Below are 17803 nucleotides of genomic sequence, written 5' to 3'. Positions count from 1 at the left end.
AGGCTGTGTGTATTCCAGTATTTAAAAGGGAATTATAGACAGGAGGAGAATCAACTTTTTGCCAGGGTAGATGGTGATAGGATAAGGGGGAATGGCTTTAAGCTCAAGGAGTGAGGGTGTAGACTGGATGTCAGGAGGAAGTTCTTTACTATGAGAGTGGTGAGGTGCTGGGACAGGCTGCCCAGAGATGTTGTGGGTGCTCCATACCTGGAGCTGTTCAAGGCCAGGTTGGATGGGGCCCTGGGCAGCCTGGTCTAGTATTAAATCTTAAGATTGGTGGCGCAGGGGTGTGTTGGAACTTGATGATCCTTGGGGTCCCTTCCAACCCAAGCCATTCTACGCATGTTTTTTGTCACAGAATGAATGTCAGTTTCGATGTCCTGACTTTCCTGAGCCACAGAGCGGGAGTGCCTCATAACGCCCGTGTAAAACCCAACCTTCATCAGCCAACAGATCTTGGGCAAATAAAATACACCAAATTATAAGTAATGTAGGGAAATTGAAAAACAAACAAACAAACAAAATAACCCTCTTTTTGGAATTCAGAGAAGCAAAAATAATGGCATCACCTGGCTAAGGTGCTGCCCTGCCTTGGCTAGCAAGCACTGTGCTACAGTAGTAAAGCACAGACTGATATAACACAAAGGATTCATTTGTATATCTTTCCCTGCACCTGCTCTTGCCCTCTTCTTATCCTTCCTTTTTGTTTCCCCTCAGTCTCTTCCAGTCTCTCTGAAACACAAATAAATTTTATTCTTCTGTTCCTCTGACTGGGCTCAGCCATTCCCTTTCTCCCTCTAGTCTGTCTGTATTATAGATGATCTTTGTTGTAAAAGCAGTGCAAACGGCATCTCCCAGTGCCATCCCCATTCTGTGTTGCTCGTCCTAATGCATGCTTCATGAGATGGAAACTGTGTTCCTCACGTTTGGTGTGATGCTGAATGTGCTACACCAATAATGTTGGAACCAGGGGGCAATAGCAATGGACGGCTCAGGGCTCTCTCTGGGTCTGATCCTGCACAGCTCCCTCCAGAAGTTAGTATTTCTATGCACCTAGTGCTGCCAGGGCCGCATCCTTAAATTCCTCAGCTCCCTGCTGGATTAATGGAATCAGAGGGCAAAACCAGCTCACATCTCAGGGCAGGCTCCATTTGTTTTTACTTTATCCTGGCTCGTGATCACCAAAAGCACGTTAACAGACCTACGCCGCTAACTGCTTCCTGCTGTTGTTTGGTGTTCTGCAGTTAGCACGGCTGACCGTCAAGCTGTAAATCTTGCCCGGTGTTCTGTAACAGAGGGGAAAAAAAACCGGAATGATTTGTGTTGACTTTGGGACGTTGTGCATCATTATCGATCGGAGGAAGGCAGTGAGAAAGGCGGGCCGTCTATCTGTTGCTCTCCGCTAGTCCCGGAAGGTGGTGGTAGCTGGCAGTCAGTAGAGGGCAATAGAGAAATACGGTTCGTGATACCTAAAGGATTTGAAGCAGTGATTATGTGTTTACAAAAAAAAAAAAAAAAAAAAAAAAAAAAAAAAAAAAAAAAAAGGGAAAAGAAGAAAAGAAGAGCCGGGAGGGAGGATAGGTTGTTCAGTTTACTACTGGAGACCTGACTGTGACAGAGCGTCGGGAAAACATCATTTACAAGGGAGGAAGGAATTGCTGCGGCAGCATCTCCGTGTCTCTCCTATTTCTCCTTAGAGTTACATAGGATAACTTGGCCAGAACTTACTGATGACTGCACGGTCAGCGGAGCCGGGAATGGGAAATGCAGGAAGGCACTCTGTGGCAGGAGCAGAAGAAGCATTTCAAAGATCCTGCAGGTGACCGAGGTGAGCAAACTAACAGCTTCTCTTTGAGTGAGACCGTAGGTGTTCAGTCAGCCGTGTAAAGTCATGAGCAAACGGAGCAATTGACATTATGAGAGAATTTTGCTTTTTGTGGCACGCTGGTATAAGACTCGTTTTATCTTAGGGGAAAAAAAAGCAGGTAGGGATGCTTCGGGGATAAGCACTTTTGAGCATATGTTATTTTGCTTAAAGCAGAGGCTTGTTCTGCATGCAACATTATATATAAGCACTGTTTGAAACATGGTTATCATTTTTCAGTGTTTGTGAACTGTACTTCCTAGATTCTAGCTTGTGGGGAAACACATAAAGAATAGTAGGAGACTATTGTTGTTCCTTTTAGAGGGGATTTTTAATGAGCTTTTGAAAAAATGTGACGTGGAGATTTAGAGAAATTTATTAAGAGATTTTGGATGCATGGTGAGAATCCTCTCAGATTTTCCAAAGACTATATTGTCAGAAGGATACTGAGAAGTGATAGCAAAGACTATAGCAGTAACAAAAAGAGTTAAGCCACAGAAATAAGCAGGCTAATTGAAGGTCTGGGAAGCAGGAAAAAAAAAATCCAAACCAAAACAAACAACCAAAAGACTAAGTTAAGAATTAAGCATATGAAATGCTTTTCTGTTGCCAAGATCTCAGCTGGTGTCACCATAACACTTGGAAAATATCCTCAGGATGCTAGGAGCCATTAAAGCAGTACAGATTATCAGAGGATAAACTTCCACTTCGGCTGCCACTGGTACCAGAAGTGACCAATAGGAAACATGTAAGAAATGAAAGATGAAGAACTGGAGCATTGACATTCTGGGGATATCACAGAGCAAGTGCAAGGGTATCTAGAGGTCAGTCAGACAGTACCCATCTGAAATAAGGCAGGGTGATAAAGAAAAGAGTTATGTCATCTTCTGAAAACACTGTGAGCTTCAAGAAGCTAATTAAGGGAAATACTATCTTCTGTTCTTCCTGAACCAGAATTTATTTTGTGTCGTGATAGGTGAGGAAATGACATGGTGATTTGTCTGTGTTTTGTGTGTCAAAATGTGTAAAAGATTAACATGCTGATTGTTTATTCATTGTTTAGAACGCAGCTTCCTTAGAGCATGTGCCTGAGGGAAGGGAAAGATAACATATATAGAACTTGTCACTATTTTCTGTGGGTTGGCAACCTCCATCTGACAGGGAAGGGACTCAATGAATATCATAATCCCCTCTGTTTTGAAACCTACAAGTTCCAACTCCACTCTCCACATTTTTCTTAATTTATTCCATTGCCAGTGCTCTAGATTTTCTTGTGAACCTACATGTATGTTCTCTGGAGAGATGATAGAAATTAGCAATGGTCTCAAACAAGAACCCCAGGGAGAAGGATAACTGCAGTTTGAGGAAATACATACTTGTGTACCAACTCCTCTTCAAAGCAGTCTGTAGTGGGAGTGATTAGTTCCTGATCTAAAATGGCAAGCTCTGGGACAACAGATATTCTCTTACAGCTGATACCTATTTGCAGCATAATTAACACAATTGCTTGGTGGCGTTTGCTGAAGAGTTTTCTCTTGGGTTGTTTCATAGCAGGTGTGACCAAAGGAATTCTTATAGTGGGGGAGCCACACGGATCGGTGGCTGGGAATGAAAAATGGGAGATGATAGTACTCGTTTGGTGGCATGTTTGAGACCTCTTTCAGATCAACTTATGAAGTGGTAGAAAGGGTGCCTTGCCCTCACTAAGGACCACGCATTGAATGGCAGGCTGCGGATGTGCAAGGAGCCTTGCTTGTCTCATGGGACAAGCTGTGGTCTGGGTGCAGTGTTTTCCACGATGTAGTAAAAGATGCGCCTGTGCTAGTTCTCTGTGAGACTTCTTGTTACCTTGAGGGATAAGAAATTATTTCTTCATCTTCATTTACAAAGTAGTTGTCTAAAAGAGTTGACATTTCAAGTAGAAGTTCCACTTGCCAAAAAGGTGTTGCTAATCAATATGTTAATTATCATGTTAACCTGTTTGCTTAATGAGACATGAAATGGTCCCTACTGTTAGGAACATCACTGTGCACAAGAGTTTGTCCCAAGCTCTCTGGGTCATTTACTGCTGTACTGCGGAATGACCCAGGGCTGCTACTTCAGCCTTTTGCCAAAATAGGAACGCTTTATTTTCTGGTGAGTCATCTGGGTTTCACTCAGATCCCGTAAGATTCTATCACCCTGTTCTTCCTTGCTGTTCAGTCCAGTCCCTGCCCTAGAGGCCTGGCTTTCCTAGCCAGGATATCGATGGCACCTTCTCCAGCAGCTGTTGGGTCCCTTCCGTAATTAATCTTCAGGGGACTGCTCACAGACTGTACCATATGGGGCATTTCCTCTCTCACTGGAGCAGTTCATGCAGTGTGGCAGAGCAGTGCTGGCAACTGAGCTGGAGTTTGCCACACACTGTGCTAAATGCTACCTGCTTTGAGTCAGATAGGGAACTAGGTCAACCAAAGGCAGTGGCTGTAGGCGTTTTCCAAATGGGCTGTATTTACTGATGAACAACACAGAAGAGCTATCTGTTTCAGGAGAAAAGTCTTTCTTGTTTTTTTGGTTTGTTTGTTTGTTAGTTTTCCTTCTGGTGCAGGATGGGAAGAAGGGAAGTCTTCATTTTTACATTTCTTTTCACTTGAAGTTTGTTTCCTTTTTATTGTGAGTCACCTGTTCTAAGGTGGCGCGAGTTTGAGCAGGAGGCTGGATCAGACGGCCTCTAGATGTTTCCATCCTTAACCCGTAATTTTCAACACTCATGCTGTAATTTCCGACTCTTCCTGAGTACACATTGCCAGGGAGAGGGGAAAAAAAGGGTATTATATGGTCTTTTTTTCCCGAGTAATATTTTATTTGTTTAAAAGTGAAGAAGAGATAACAAAAACTAGGTACCTGAAATAGACAGCTGTGCCATATAATAGTTATTTGCAGTTGTTGGTCTAGCTGTTTTGTACGTTTTGTCAGAAAACTATCATGTTCAGGCTGATTATCAGAAATGTTGTTATGCAGAAATTTAGTCAGCTGAGGGGTATGAAGGCTATGGTACCTGCTGCAGGAGAAAAATGGCTTCTCACACCTATTTGTAGCATTCAGAGTTGGTCTCATATCTGAGAAGCTGCCATCAGTGCTGGTTCTTCCAGTTTTATTCTTGGAGAGTCGGATAGCGAAAAGGGATGGAATATTTACTGCTACAGTATGTGAAGCAATCTGAACTTGAAAGATTCCTAGCAGTTTTTAGTGTAATCAGTTTTGGCTGAGTTCATTCAAATTTAAACTGTTTGCCCAGCTGACATCCTCGATTCATCATCCTAGCTGAGACGAGATCTTCGAGCCATTTACAAAATCTAAACAAACCTATTTTCCATTAGCTTCAATCGTAAAGGTGATAAATATGCAGAAAACTTGAATCTTTAGAGATGACAAAGATGGATATAGTTTAGACATAAGGGAGGTAACAGAGAGTACCAAACTGATGCTTTTAGTGAACTTTAAACCAGAGTTTCACAGTCAAATGCGAGTGGGTGATGCATTGCTCCTTATTTCCTTCAAAGCTGCTGCTGAGGCACAGTGGTAGCACAGCATATTTTATCTGCATTGGAAAGACAGCACATGGGTCTTCATTGCTATTAGTGTGCCAGCACCACCCAAACTTATTTCTCTCTTAAAGGAAAAACTAAAATGAGAAGGATGTAACTACTTCAGTAGCCTGGAGCATCTAAAGAGGAAGAACTCCACATGATAGTAATTCAATCAGTCTCTGCAATCTTAGTGTCCTGACTGGTGGTAGAAAATGTCTTCAGTGAGGCTTGTACTGCAGCTGTATTGTTCTTAAGTGTGGAAAATGGCTCGCCTTTCTAAAGTTGGCCTGCATGCAATGCCCTCATCTTTACAGTGTTCCTCTAAAGTTTGTGCAGAAAACAAAACAGCAAGGGGTAGATGGTGCAGTTTTGTTTTACAGCCCCAGAGCTCTCTGCTTCAGCATCCCAAGTCAGAAGTAGTCCTATACACACACATTAATCAAAAACTGCAATCAGAGTTGTCATTAACTTAACACATGGGGAGGGGCTGATACAACTTCAGTCTTCTTCAGAAGGCTCGTAGCCATATGTTTTTATGTGTTCTTTTCATTATTTTTAGACAAGGCTAAGAGCAGTATTCACGTATGGTCTGCATCAGACTCTTGAAAGGTCCTTTTTGTCCCCATTGTGGGGAAAGGATCTGTTTGCCCACTTTTGAAAAGTCACTTTAAAGTGACCTGCCTGATGGCATGGCAAGAATAACTGGCTTTGACAATTCATAACATACTTAGATTGTGCAAATGAAAATTATTTTTTTCTTATTATGTCCTTAAGCAATGTCTTTTTCTGATGACAACATTTGTTTTCTCGACCCCACTCTTCCTCCTAAGCTAGTCTGATAGCTCTGCATCCCTTGGAACTGTCTGGAAAAATAAAGCTGCTTATCATGAAAGAATAAGTAAAAGAAAGGACAACGGAAAGCCTAAAGGAATAAAAGTCCAGATAGAGATATACTCACAGGTCCATTTGTCACAGTGCCTGGTGGCTCTCTGCTGCTCTTCCATTTGCTCTGCTGGTTAATCACTTGCTTGAGTGCCCAGGTACCATGGTGAGGGACACAACACCGGTGCCACAGACTCAGCATGCAGCATATTCATTAAAACATTATTTTTGAAAGGAAACCCAAAATAAACACAGCTTATGAAAATCCTCAGCATAGCAAACACTGCAGTTTACTTTCCTCTCTAGCAATACAGATTAACATCTTAGCATATAGGCTTCTTGCTCCCATTTTATGTTTTTCTTTCTGCTGTATTCACAGCTTTCTCATGAAAATGTAAGTAGTCTGAAAGGCTTCAGACTTCTTCCATATATTGAGTACAGTACTTTTGTGCACTGGCCTTTCTGTGTAGCTATTGTTATATTTGTCCCATTGCCATCAGTATTCAAATCAGAGAAAGAGCCGAAAGCATCTTTGGTCTATTAAACGCCAAGAGTTAGCTGGCGAGACCTATGTGAAACAAGGGGTATAAAGTGCTTACTTTGTAAGTCCCATCTAGCAACTAAGTAAAAGAAATGCTGGAATGCCAACTGACCAGCTCTTCTTCCTTCTCCAAATATGAAGCCTTCTGTCTGAAGAGCTCCTACGAAGCATTTCTTCTGTAGCATCATGTTTTCAGGTCTGATCCTCACAAAGACCTCTGTTACTGCTGTTTCTTTTTATAAAGCCATGCTATTTATAGCATCGTTTGAATATTTATGGTGGCCACCACTGGTAAGTTAGTACTGAGCAATAGTTTTCTACTGAGGACATTATGCATTAGCATCCCTCCAAGATAACTGCATAAAATATAAAAACAAATTTACATCTTTATCATGATTACCTTAGGAGTTTTCTTCTGCTTCTGGTATTTTGCTCACTTGCTTCACGACGCTTTTCTCTGAATGCTGGTGTGTGTGGAGCAGGTTGAACTGGCAGCGTGTGAGCCACCAGCACATAACATGCCCAGGAGACGGGTTGAGTGACAGAGGAAGGAACCAGAGATACATGTAAGTTGTGCATCGACTGGAGCTGGGTAATTGTTCCTCAGACTCTACTGATCATAAAAGCTAGCTTTAATATTTTTTTGCAGCTCTCAGGAAATGGGAAGGGCATCCTTTCTCTCTTATATTTTCCTTACATGATAAAGAAGTGCCAAACATTTAGTTCAGGCCTATCTTACCATCTGCTCTGTCAGCAATTAGCTCACCAATTGGTGTAGGCCGAGTTCCATTAATATCTAGCAAAAGCACACAGAAAAGCTCAAAACTCAGACAGTAAGGCGGAGATGTTGGTTCTCTTTGCCTGGGATGGGGTAGGAAGAGTCTATGATGCACTGCTTGCCTACAGTTGGAGACAGAAGCAGTTTGCCATTTGAGTCAACCATCTTAGTGGTACCAACACCAAAAGACTACAGTAATGACAAACCTCTCATCTTCATCCTTCTGCTGTATAAAAATTTTCCACGGATCCTTATAAACCCTATTGGTGCAGGAACTCTGCTCTGGTCTAGCATTTTACTGGGGAGAAAAAACAGCAAAAAGCAGAGGAAAATCATTGCTTGCATCCTGTGTTTCTGCAGGCTCCAGGAGCCTGAGGGTAGAATCACTTCCCTCTCCTAGTAGGAAATTGGCCCGGGCTGTACAGGAAGACACCAAACAGGTTGCACGCAAGTACTGTAGGGTATCAAAATAATGACACCTTTACAGTTCTGTTGCTTGTAGTATGATTGCAAAACTGAGCTTTGATATCAGAATCAGCAGACCACTGCTATTGTGATGACAAATGTCTACAGTGCAGAAGTTTTCCTATAAAAGACTTTTGTTGCTGTGATGTTGCCAGCCTTACAGGCACTTCTTCCTGCCACCCACATCTTTTCCATTATTCTGATGTAATTTCTTTGGTGTTCCTTTGCAACATATCTGAGGGGTATTCAATGATGCTTACAAGTACAGTTCAATTAATTCTTTCATCCTTCCCTTATGGATGGTGTTCCATTTTTGGGAACCACTTTAGGAACACCTGCAAGTTGAGCCTAGATAAAGGTGTCTCTTCCTGCCAGCAGATCTGTGCACTCATATTTTCCATGGTCTATTATCTGGAACTTGGCAGGCCTTTGCAATCTTTCCCAGGTACACAGTTCTCAGTTAATCGCCATTATTTTATGGGCTGAAAGTGAAAATAAACCTGAGCTAAAAATGCTGAGCTAAACTCAAATCCAGTCTTCTCCTAGCCCAGAGCTGGGACTTTTAATTTGGCCCTTAATGGGCTATGATCCAGTCACAGAATTAGGTTTTGAGTCAGAAGGACATCTAGGTTCTGTGATGTTCATATAAATACTCCAGCTTAGCATTCATTGTGTGTTTACAGCCTGTTACTCATTTCTAACTAGTGGCATTTTCCTGAGTAGCCACAGTGAAAGAAGCCATATTTTTACCATTGATGTTGCTTTGGTACCGTATGATGGTGACAAAATCTGAAGACATAAAAGCGCAGTAAGCACTTAGATACAACTATCCAATGTGATAAACAGAGAAAGTGTTTATATAGGTTGCACAAGTTCAAACATTTCTTATTCATTTCTCTGTCCTCAAACAGTTGTTTCAGCTTAAGACAGTAGGCCCAAATCAAACTGAGTTTAAGTTTTCCAAATGCCTTGTTAACAGGCATTGATACACCTGCAATTAAGTTCAGTTAGGGAAAGGAAAACAGTAACCTGGTTTAGTGCTGAAAGAGTCAATAAAGAACTAAGAAAAAGCTGCTGAAGTTGCATTTAAAGTTCCAGTTTCTTTCCTGTTTGCCAGTTCTCTACATAAGTGCAAAAAAAATCGTTTAAAAATAGAAATATATTTTAAAGACCAATATAAGGATTAGAGCGTGTAATACTAATGTTGGAAAACTGCAGCTCTGTTTCTGACATCATCTTGCATTTGTGATTAAGAGAAAATTCCATTATTTTTGCAGGTTGCTGGAAAAATAGATGTGAATCTCACTCGATCCATCCTGACAGGTTGACTTGGAAATCTTCAGTTTCAAAGAATGTAAATATGTCTGAGTGAGTTCATTTGGAGCAGATGGGTTTTCAGGAAAAGGCGTCCAATTTGATAGACTTCCAGAAAGAAAAAAAAAAAAACAAACCCACAAAACTGGCAGAAGACAAAGTACCTTTGTTGCAAATGTTTGCTGGTCCCACTGAAGTTGATGCTACTTTGGGAATTGACTTCAGTTGAGATCAAGGCTTTGGTTATAGGCTTGTGTGAGTGTTGCAAATGAAGGTACTGATCATTAAAGCTGTGTCAGCTTCTCAGCAATGAGCTGATGTTCTTTTTGGCTTAAGTTCAGTGTTCTTTGAACAAGGAGCCTTGATTTACACTAAGTGTTTCTCAGATATTCTTGTGGGAATATTAAGCTGCTGTCTTGCTACTGTTTGTGGAGCCACCAAAGAAACAAGCAAAAAGGAAAGAAAAAAACAAACAAACAAGCAACCAACCAAACAAGCCAGAAAACACAGTTGTATGTCTGGTGGCTGCATTTGAATGTGTGCATCCTTCTTGTCCTTCCATCTTGCAGCTGCAAAACTTGCAGCTTTGTGGATGGGTCACCCATACAGCTCTCTTTCAGACTGTTACCAATTTTGCTTCATAGATCAGCCAACAACTGTGTTCGAAAACGTGCTTTCACCTGTTTCTTTCCTCTTCTTCAGGAATAAAGTTATGTCTGAAAAGGGAATTGACAAAAGCCAAAGTTCCACACCCAGCCTAGCCCAGTGATATGAATGAAATCATATTTTCTTGATGCTTGTGGAATGAAAGTGGCAGCTGTTGCCATGGAAATTGTCAATTTTTGAAAGAAGTTTTAAGGAGGCAGAATATCACCACTAATCTGAGAGTCTGCAGTCAAGACAAAAGGTTAAAGTTGGAGATGCACTAATTAGGAGATAGCTGTGTCCCTGGTAATGTGAGGATGGATACAAAGGAATTCTGTTTAGTAAAATGCTGTTGCCCTGCCTAATCACTGGAACCTGTTGTTTTGGATACAGAACACTGATCAGATTAATCCCCAGTACAAATCTGCTAATTTGTGTTAAAATAGGGTACATTTAATGGGTATAAATAGGTACGATATCCCAGGAAGGTCTTTTAAACACTTTGTTAAAACAAACAAACAAACAACTTTTTAAGGTTTAAGTGTTCTCATCCCCTTTTTAGATAAATTTTCCTAGGCTTTGTTCTATATTTTACAAGCAATTATGTCTTCTCTGTCCTTTTCTCTGTCCTCAACACATTTTCTGAAGTGCTGAAATTACTGTAGTTCTTCGGATTTCTCCTTAAATGTGCTAAAATTGTTATCAGCAAACAGAGAAAAGGCTTTGTTATTTCCGCTGCGCTTCCTCTGTTGATTGACTGTGCCATGACAAAGTGAATAATATAGCAAAATCACCATCGACAAACAGGATTTTTTTTTTTTTTTTTTTGAGCTGGATTCTCTCTGTTCTTTACCAAGTACCAAATATTCCCTGACTTCAGAAGGGCTGCATTTCTCCACAAGAGCTAGAAGTATGGCAACATACTACTTCTAATTTTCTCAGCTTTAGAGCACTAAAATGCCATCTGACGAACTGTTAAAGCATCTAATAAATTTTTTGAAACAGTTCCACAATTTGCCCTGGATTATTTCACAAAAGGCTTAATTATTCTTAATTAAAACTCCTGTTGATTAAATTTGTGTGAGCTCTAGCTACTCGAATAGTCTTGGGCCCAGCGTTCTTCTATTTATTTATTTTCACTTACAAGTAGCCTGTATTATTGCAAAAGCCTTTATCTGTGTAATTAGTTTTACATGGATTTTTTTAATGAAGACAGTATGTGAAAATGGAATATAAAAAATGTTGTTAGATATGTCAAAATCACACCAGCAGCATGTCAAGGCAGTAAACATATTGCCATGACATTATCCTTGGGAGAGTTAAGGGACGTTCTGTGACTTGTGGATACAAACAATGCATCTAGATAGTTATAAAGAGTGTAATTGTCATAATGTGATATTTCCAACTAAATATCAAGCTCCAGATTGAAGGCTGTAGTTTTGCCCTAGCTCTTCAAGCTTGAAGACTGTTGGAGAAACTCATAGCCATATTGCTAGTCCCCTTCTTTACAGCCTAAACGAATTTATGGTTTGTATACTGCTATTTTTCTATTGCTACTCTTTATATCGAATTGCACTTTTCCCAGCTGTATTTATCCTCCTCAAAGCATTTCTGGGCAGTAATTACTTCCTTACTTTGCTCTTGAATTGCTGAACAACTGTAGACTAAGAATCTTGGCTCTGTTAGCTACTTTGGATGGAGGATCTCCATTCACTCACTTATTTTAAAAGCTCTCTCTGCACTGTTTCCCATCTGAGATCATCTTTCTTGAATGTGTATAGGAGTCCAGGTGTGGCGTGACCACACTTTGGACATTATCATTTTCCTAGGTTCTACTGGCGTTGAACCTAGGAGGGAGCTGAAGTCTCCTCCTCATGACTAAAAGTCTCATTTGCCTTTGTCACAAAAGCATCGTTACCCATTTAATCATCCTCATTTGGCTCTACCGGGTCATCTCCTCACTTGCAATTGAACATTCTACACATAGCTCTCCTGTTGGCCCCATTTCTATGGCTCTCATCTTAAGTAATTTTATCTGTGTGGTGTCACCACTCTTCTGCGCTGAGAGTACAAGAGTACCCAGGTACAAGAGCTCCTGGATCTCAAAGATCAACATCTGTGAAAGGACAGCAAAGAAGCCCGAGGATGAATTCTGAAGATCCTCACTGCCAGACCTTCATTTATTTGATTTGATGTATCCCTTTTTTAATAGCACTTACTTGTTTATTTATTCTCTTTTAGCTAGAGACCTAGTAAGTCTCTTCCTTAGTCTTTGATTCCTTAATAGTGTCTAACTGGGTCAGATCTAATGGATGACAGAGGAGATGGAACTGGAAGAATGTTAAGGTTCCTTCCAAGCCAAGCCATCCTGTGATTCTCTGAAAATGTGTTTTAAGGCCTTACATACTGGTAAGGTCAAATGAAATAACTTGTCATGTTCTGTCTGCTGCCTTCTCTTATTAATGTAAAGAAACTATATTTACTGTTTTTTGGTTTCACTCCCAACGTGATGATGCTATTAAAACTATATGCCACAGGATCAACACTACCTATGTCAGAATTTTTTAGAACTTATAGACAATGGTCATAGAATCACAGAATGGCTTGGGTTGGAAGGGGCCTCAAGGATCATTAAGCTCCAACCCTCCTGTTGCAGGCAGGACCACCAACCTCCACATGGCTACATCCAACCTGGCCTTGAACACCTCTAGGGACGGGGCATCCATACCCTTTCTGGGCAGAGGTTTAACCAGACTGCATGCTTGGTGCATTTTACTTTTTGAGTTACGTTTCCACATTAGCTGTGGTGATTTCTATTTGTATACCCACATCCGTTCACCTTATTTTTGTCTTTAAATCAAACTTTATCTTTTTTATTGAAATCTATGGCAAAATACTTATTCAGAGCCTGTCCTTATCTTGTGTTAACATCTGCTCCATCTTTCCTCCACAGCGGCACAGCATATTTCCTTGTCTTTTTTATTTAACTTACTGAGAGCCTTTTAATATTCATTTTCATATCCTTTGCGAGATCTAACTCGAGTTCTTGGCAGTTCAAACTTCAGCTTTGTACTTCCCGACCTCTCAGATGTTTTTAGCTTGTGGACAGTACCTTTGGCATTCTGTATGGACTCTGCTTATTTCCACTACCTTCTTCTTGACACAGTTATTCAGTGAGGGTATGTGTGGGATCTCTTTGCATAAGGTCCTGATAGCTGCTGGCAGCCACTTTGTAAAAGCTACTTTTTCAAATTACCGTCTCTTTTCTCTATTACAATATAGTCATAATGAGAAATCTTGAATGTTCTTTTTATTGCCCTTTTACAGTGTGAGTGCAGTTCTTAAGTTCATATGCCAACCTTGCTTCTCTCCTACATAAATAATCCTACTAATGTCAAAATTAAAACTGTGAAGGTTATTTGTGTGAGAAAAAAAGGTCTACATTCCTTCAAGTACCTTCACTAGGTGCAGTATTTTCTCGCAGTGATGACTTTTTTAGCCGAACTGCAAAAACCTGTCAAAGAAGTTCACATGTAGTATCAAAAAGAAGAGCAGAATATTTTGAAAGGTGAGACTGATTGGAAACAGTTCCGGCAAAGGATGCAGAGAGTCTTCCAAGTGTTTAGTATTTCTCTGCCTTTTAGCCACTTGACTCAGGTTTTAGATCTATATTATTAGATTTTCTTCTAGCATTCTGGTGATTTCCAAGTGTACAAGTACTGTACTGAGTGCTCAGAAAAGTGGTCTTCAACAGAACCTAATTGTTATACAGATAAAGATCACAAAATCACATCATGGATGGGGTGAGAAGAGTCCTCTGGAGCTCATCTGACCCAACCCTTGCTCCAGCTGGAACACCCAGAGCAGGTTGCCCAGGCTTATGTCCAGATGGCTTTTGAAGATCGCCAAGTAGGAAACTCCACAGCCTCTGGGCAGCTTGTGCTAGTGCTGTCACCCACACAGCACAGGAGTCAGTGTGTGGTCTCCTGTGTTCCAGTCTGTGCCCGTGGCCTCTTGAACTGACACCGGGCACCACTGAAAAGGGTCTGACTGTTTTCATTGAATTCTCCCTTTAGGTATAGACTTTAATAAGGTAACTATTTATTACCTGGAGTTTTGTTAAGTCTCAAGATACGTCACTTCTGAGTTTCATGAGCAATGGAAAAACAGCTGTAGACTGCCCCCAAAAGCTTGCAGTTGAAACAGATAAAAAACATCCAGGACCAAAGAGAGCAAATGTTTTTTACAGTCACTCTAAAATGTGGGAAATGAGCTAGTGTCACCCACCTAGGGCATGACCAGCAGCTGATTTCTGTCTCCTTGTCTTCTTAATCTTCCAGTTGCAGGATATTCTTTTTTTCCCCAGTTTTGTCCACTATAATCATTAACAGGGGTAGGAAATTTCAGCATAGTTCTGGGAATGAGAAGAGACAAACTTTCATTTATTTTCCTACTGTTTCACTTCCTTTAATAATCTGTCACTGTAAGACAAAGTAGTTGGTAGAAGGAGAAAGCATGGTATGTTCTCCATTGATGATACACTGCATTATTTAGCCACTCCTGTAGAGGAGCATATATTAGCTATTAATCAGTTATTGTGAAAAGAAAGCAGATGGGTAAAAACCTGATTTGGCTGTTAATTTACAAATTTTGAGCAATAGGTATAAAGTGAACAAGGATGTAGATGGCAATGCTGAAAATATTTTTTGCTGCATGAAAAGCTTCCTTTTACAAGATTAGCATGGGATAATAAGTAATATTACACACAGTTATTGAGAAGATATTAAGAAGTTTCAGAACATTTACGTTTTCAGATTAGCTGGTGAGCTTCACAACTGTGACCTGAATTATGACTCTCCTGTGGTTTCTATTTATAAATTCTTTTTCCACTACAAATAAATTATGAAATACATTTACAAGTCGTGAGTTAATGAAAAATAAAATAAAACCAAAAGTATAATGGGCACAGCTGTTTGAAATTGCATTATTTTTTTGTTGTAATAATAATAATAATAATAAAAGCCTCTAAATCTTTTCCTTGTATAAATGTATCCATTTCCTTCACCAGCATCTCAGTGAATGAAATTTTGACCAATAAAATTTATCTGGAATGGCACTCCTGTGTGCGTCAGTAAGGATCAGGAGAGATTAGTGAAGAATCTGTATGTGATTCAGTGCTTACTGCATTGTCAGCTTCTCGGGGAAAGCAGGATCCTGGGTCATAGAAAAGAAAAGGAAATAGAACTTTGTTTTCACTGAAGAGTGTTATCTTGAGTATGAACATCGCTTTTACCTCTATGGCAGCAAAACTACCACGAACACAGTAAAAAGATTTACATATTGTATTTACCATGAAAACCAAGTCTCATAGAAGTGCTCACATAAGTGTTGTATTTAAAGGATTTTTTCAAGCTGAAGGCTACAGATACCTACATAATTGTCAGATACTGACTCTTGTTGTATCTATCACAAATACTGTGCTCAGTAATCCATCTCCACAGGAAAAAAATAATAATTTTACCACTGGAAGTCAAAGAATCGACTAGATTGGAAAAGACTTTCAAGGTGACCAAGTTCAAACATCAGCCTGACGTTCTGAGTCCCATCACTAAAACCTGTCCCTAGTGCTGCATCCACACATCCTTCCTGGAATGGGGACTCCAGCAACTCCCTGAGCAGCCCATTCCAATGCTTGACCACCCTCTCTGTGCATAAATTTATCCTAACATCCAATCTAAACCTCCTATGGCACAGTTTACGACTGTTACCTTGTCTCCTATCACTTGTCACTGAGAAAAAGAGACCGGTGCCCTTCTCATTGCACCTTCCTTTCAGATTGTAGGGAGCAACGAGGCCTCCCCTCATCCTTATCTTCTAACTAAACAACCTCAGTTCTCTCAGCCACTCTCATTAGTATTATTTTCTAGTCCCTTCACCAGCTTGTTATTCTTCTCTGCACACAATCCTTGTAGGGAGGGGCACCAACTCAACACAGCATTTGAGGTGCAGTTTCACTCACAGTGTCTGCACAGTGAGACATGTACTCATGCATGGAGCTTTTCAGGAAAAGAATTCAACCACATCAGGTACACGCTCTCTGTTAATAGCCTGTTAGGGTGATGGGTATTGATTAAAAATCCAGAGAAATAAAACTAGCTGGTTTAATTTTCGCAAATGTGAAATATACAGATCATTAGTTAAAGAACCATACAATTTTTCTCAGTGTTTACTTCTTACAAATAATGCATATTTTCAGCTTATGCTTATGTTGATTTTTCTTTGCTGGGGAGAAAGAGCTGCGGTACAAATAACATAGCGTAGGTATTTACTCAGCAGTCCATCCAAAATGACCCGATTAAGGTGAAAATTTTTCATTGCAGCAGCTTTCCATTGGTGCATTAGAGGATTTGTGGTGAAAGATGTTCTTTTTGCAGATTTATTTTAATAAGAAACAAAAACACCTTCTAAACCCAAATATTCAACCATGAAATCACATTCTTTTTAATTCCAAAATGCTCTGTAACGCCTACTGAGTAGTACAATAGAGATGCTTCTGGCTCCTGTTCTATTCAGGGGCCTGTTTTCCTATCTGGACTTAATCTCCTGTGACCTGCCAGTATCTCAGCTTTACGGCTATGGACATAACCTCATCTCTGATGAATTGAGGAAAATACACTCTCATAATGTAGCTACTTGGAGGAATGAGAATATGAATCACTCAAACTTTAATATCTGCAAGGCCCTAAAGTTTGTATTCAAAGCTCCCCTGCAAAATTCTTCTTTGCTAAGGAAAAAATAAAAAAATAAAAATCAGAAATATTTTTAATTATTTCTAGGCAAGTCAATCTAATTTACTTTTGTATAAATAGAGTGACTTCCTTCCGTTAAATTAGCTTAGAATTTTATCTGTGTGTAAACCTAGCGATGTGTGTGAAAGGCTTAGACTGAGGTTTGTGTAGAAGCGACTTCATCTGGTAGGACGAAGTGGGGGGGAGGCAGTGGGGTGCTCAGACTGCACTGGAGGTGTCGGTATGCTTAACCAGTACTGTGTTTGTATGGATAAGATTTTTGTTGATGGCTTTATTAATCCTTTTTCCCAGTTGGTATCATTTGAGACAAAGCATTTTTTACACATGAGTTGTGTATGTGGCATGGCCTGTGCAACTGAAATTCATCTGTGAGCTACAGTGTCAGCTTGACATCAATTACTGTCTGTGGCTCTAGGATAGGTCTCTTCAAGCATCAAACAAGAAGTTGTATTTCAAAGCCTTGAAACCAGCAGCATGTCTGAAAGCTCTCCAATTTAGATAGAATATTCTCAGTTTAGACTGCTTAATCAATGCTCTGACTTCACTTCATTGGCATACAATAATATAAAAATAAAGCTTCTCCATTAAAAAATTGCTTGTCATTTCCAGTCTAGCTGCAAAGGTCTGTGCAGTCACGTCTGCCGATCTGCTAAATCTTTATGCCTCCTCCTCTTTGGAGAGTCATTAAGCTTAGAAGAAGTCTAAGCCTCTCCAGGGCTGATAGAATGGCTTGTTTTAAAACATGTCAAAACTGTTGGACAGCAGCTTGTTAAAAACTTCCACATTATGGATCATTCTGATTGACTGGCCATAAATTAATGCCAGTTCTGTTGTTATTTTTAACACATGTTGCAAAGATACTTACATGTCATAACTGAGCCTTTAAGTGTGGGCTGGCACAGGTACTTAATGCATGTAAGCTCTTCTATTTTTATT

At 40.2% G+C, this 17803-nt stretch overlaps 1 long non-coding RNA gene across 2 annotated transcripts in view; it reads left to right on the top strand.

The window, feature by feature from the left end:
* The first annotated feature begins 1404 nt into the window (after positions 1-1404).
* The window catches only part of LOC140248987 (uncharacterized), an 83929-nt gene continuing 67530 nt past the window's right edge, over positions 1405-17803 (top strand). Inside the window, exon 1 of one of the 2 annotated variants that reach the window (XR_011902922.1) lies at positions 1405-1828. This is a non-coding gene — a long non-coding RNA (uncharacterized lncRNA). The remainder of the gene's footprint in view (positions 1829-17803) is intronic. The other variant, XR_011902923.1, reaches the window with a different exon arrangement.

The sequence above is a fragment of the Excalfactoria chinensis genome, chromosome 2, assembly GCF_039878825.1.
Source record: "Excalfactoria chinensis isolate bCotChi1 chromosome 2, bCotChi1.hap2, whole genome shotgun sequence".
Classification (NCBI taxonomy): Eukaryota; Metazoa; Chordata; class Aves; order Galliformes; family Phasianidae; genus Excalfactoria; species Excalfactoria chinensis.
The sequence above is the reverse complement of the archived record's forward strand: the minus strand, read 5'-3'. Positions and strand labels throughout refer to the sequence as shown.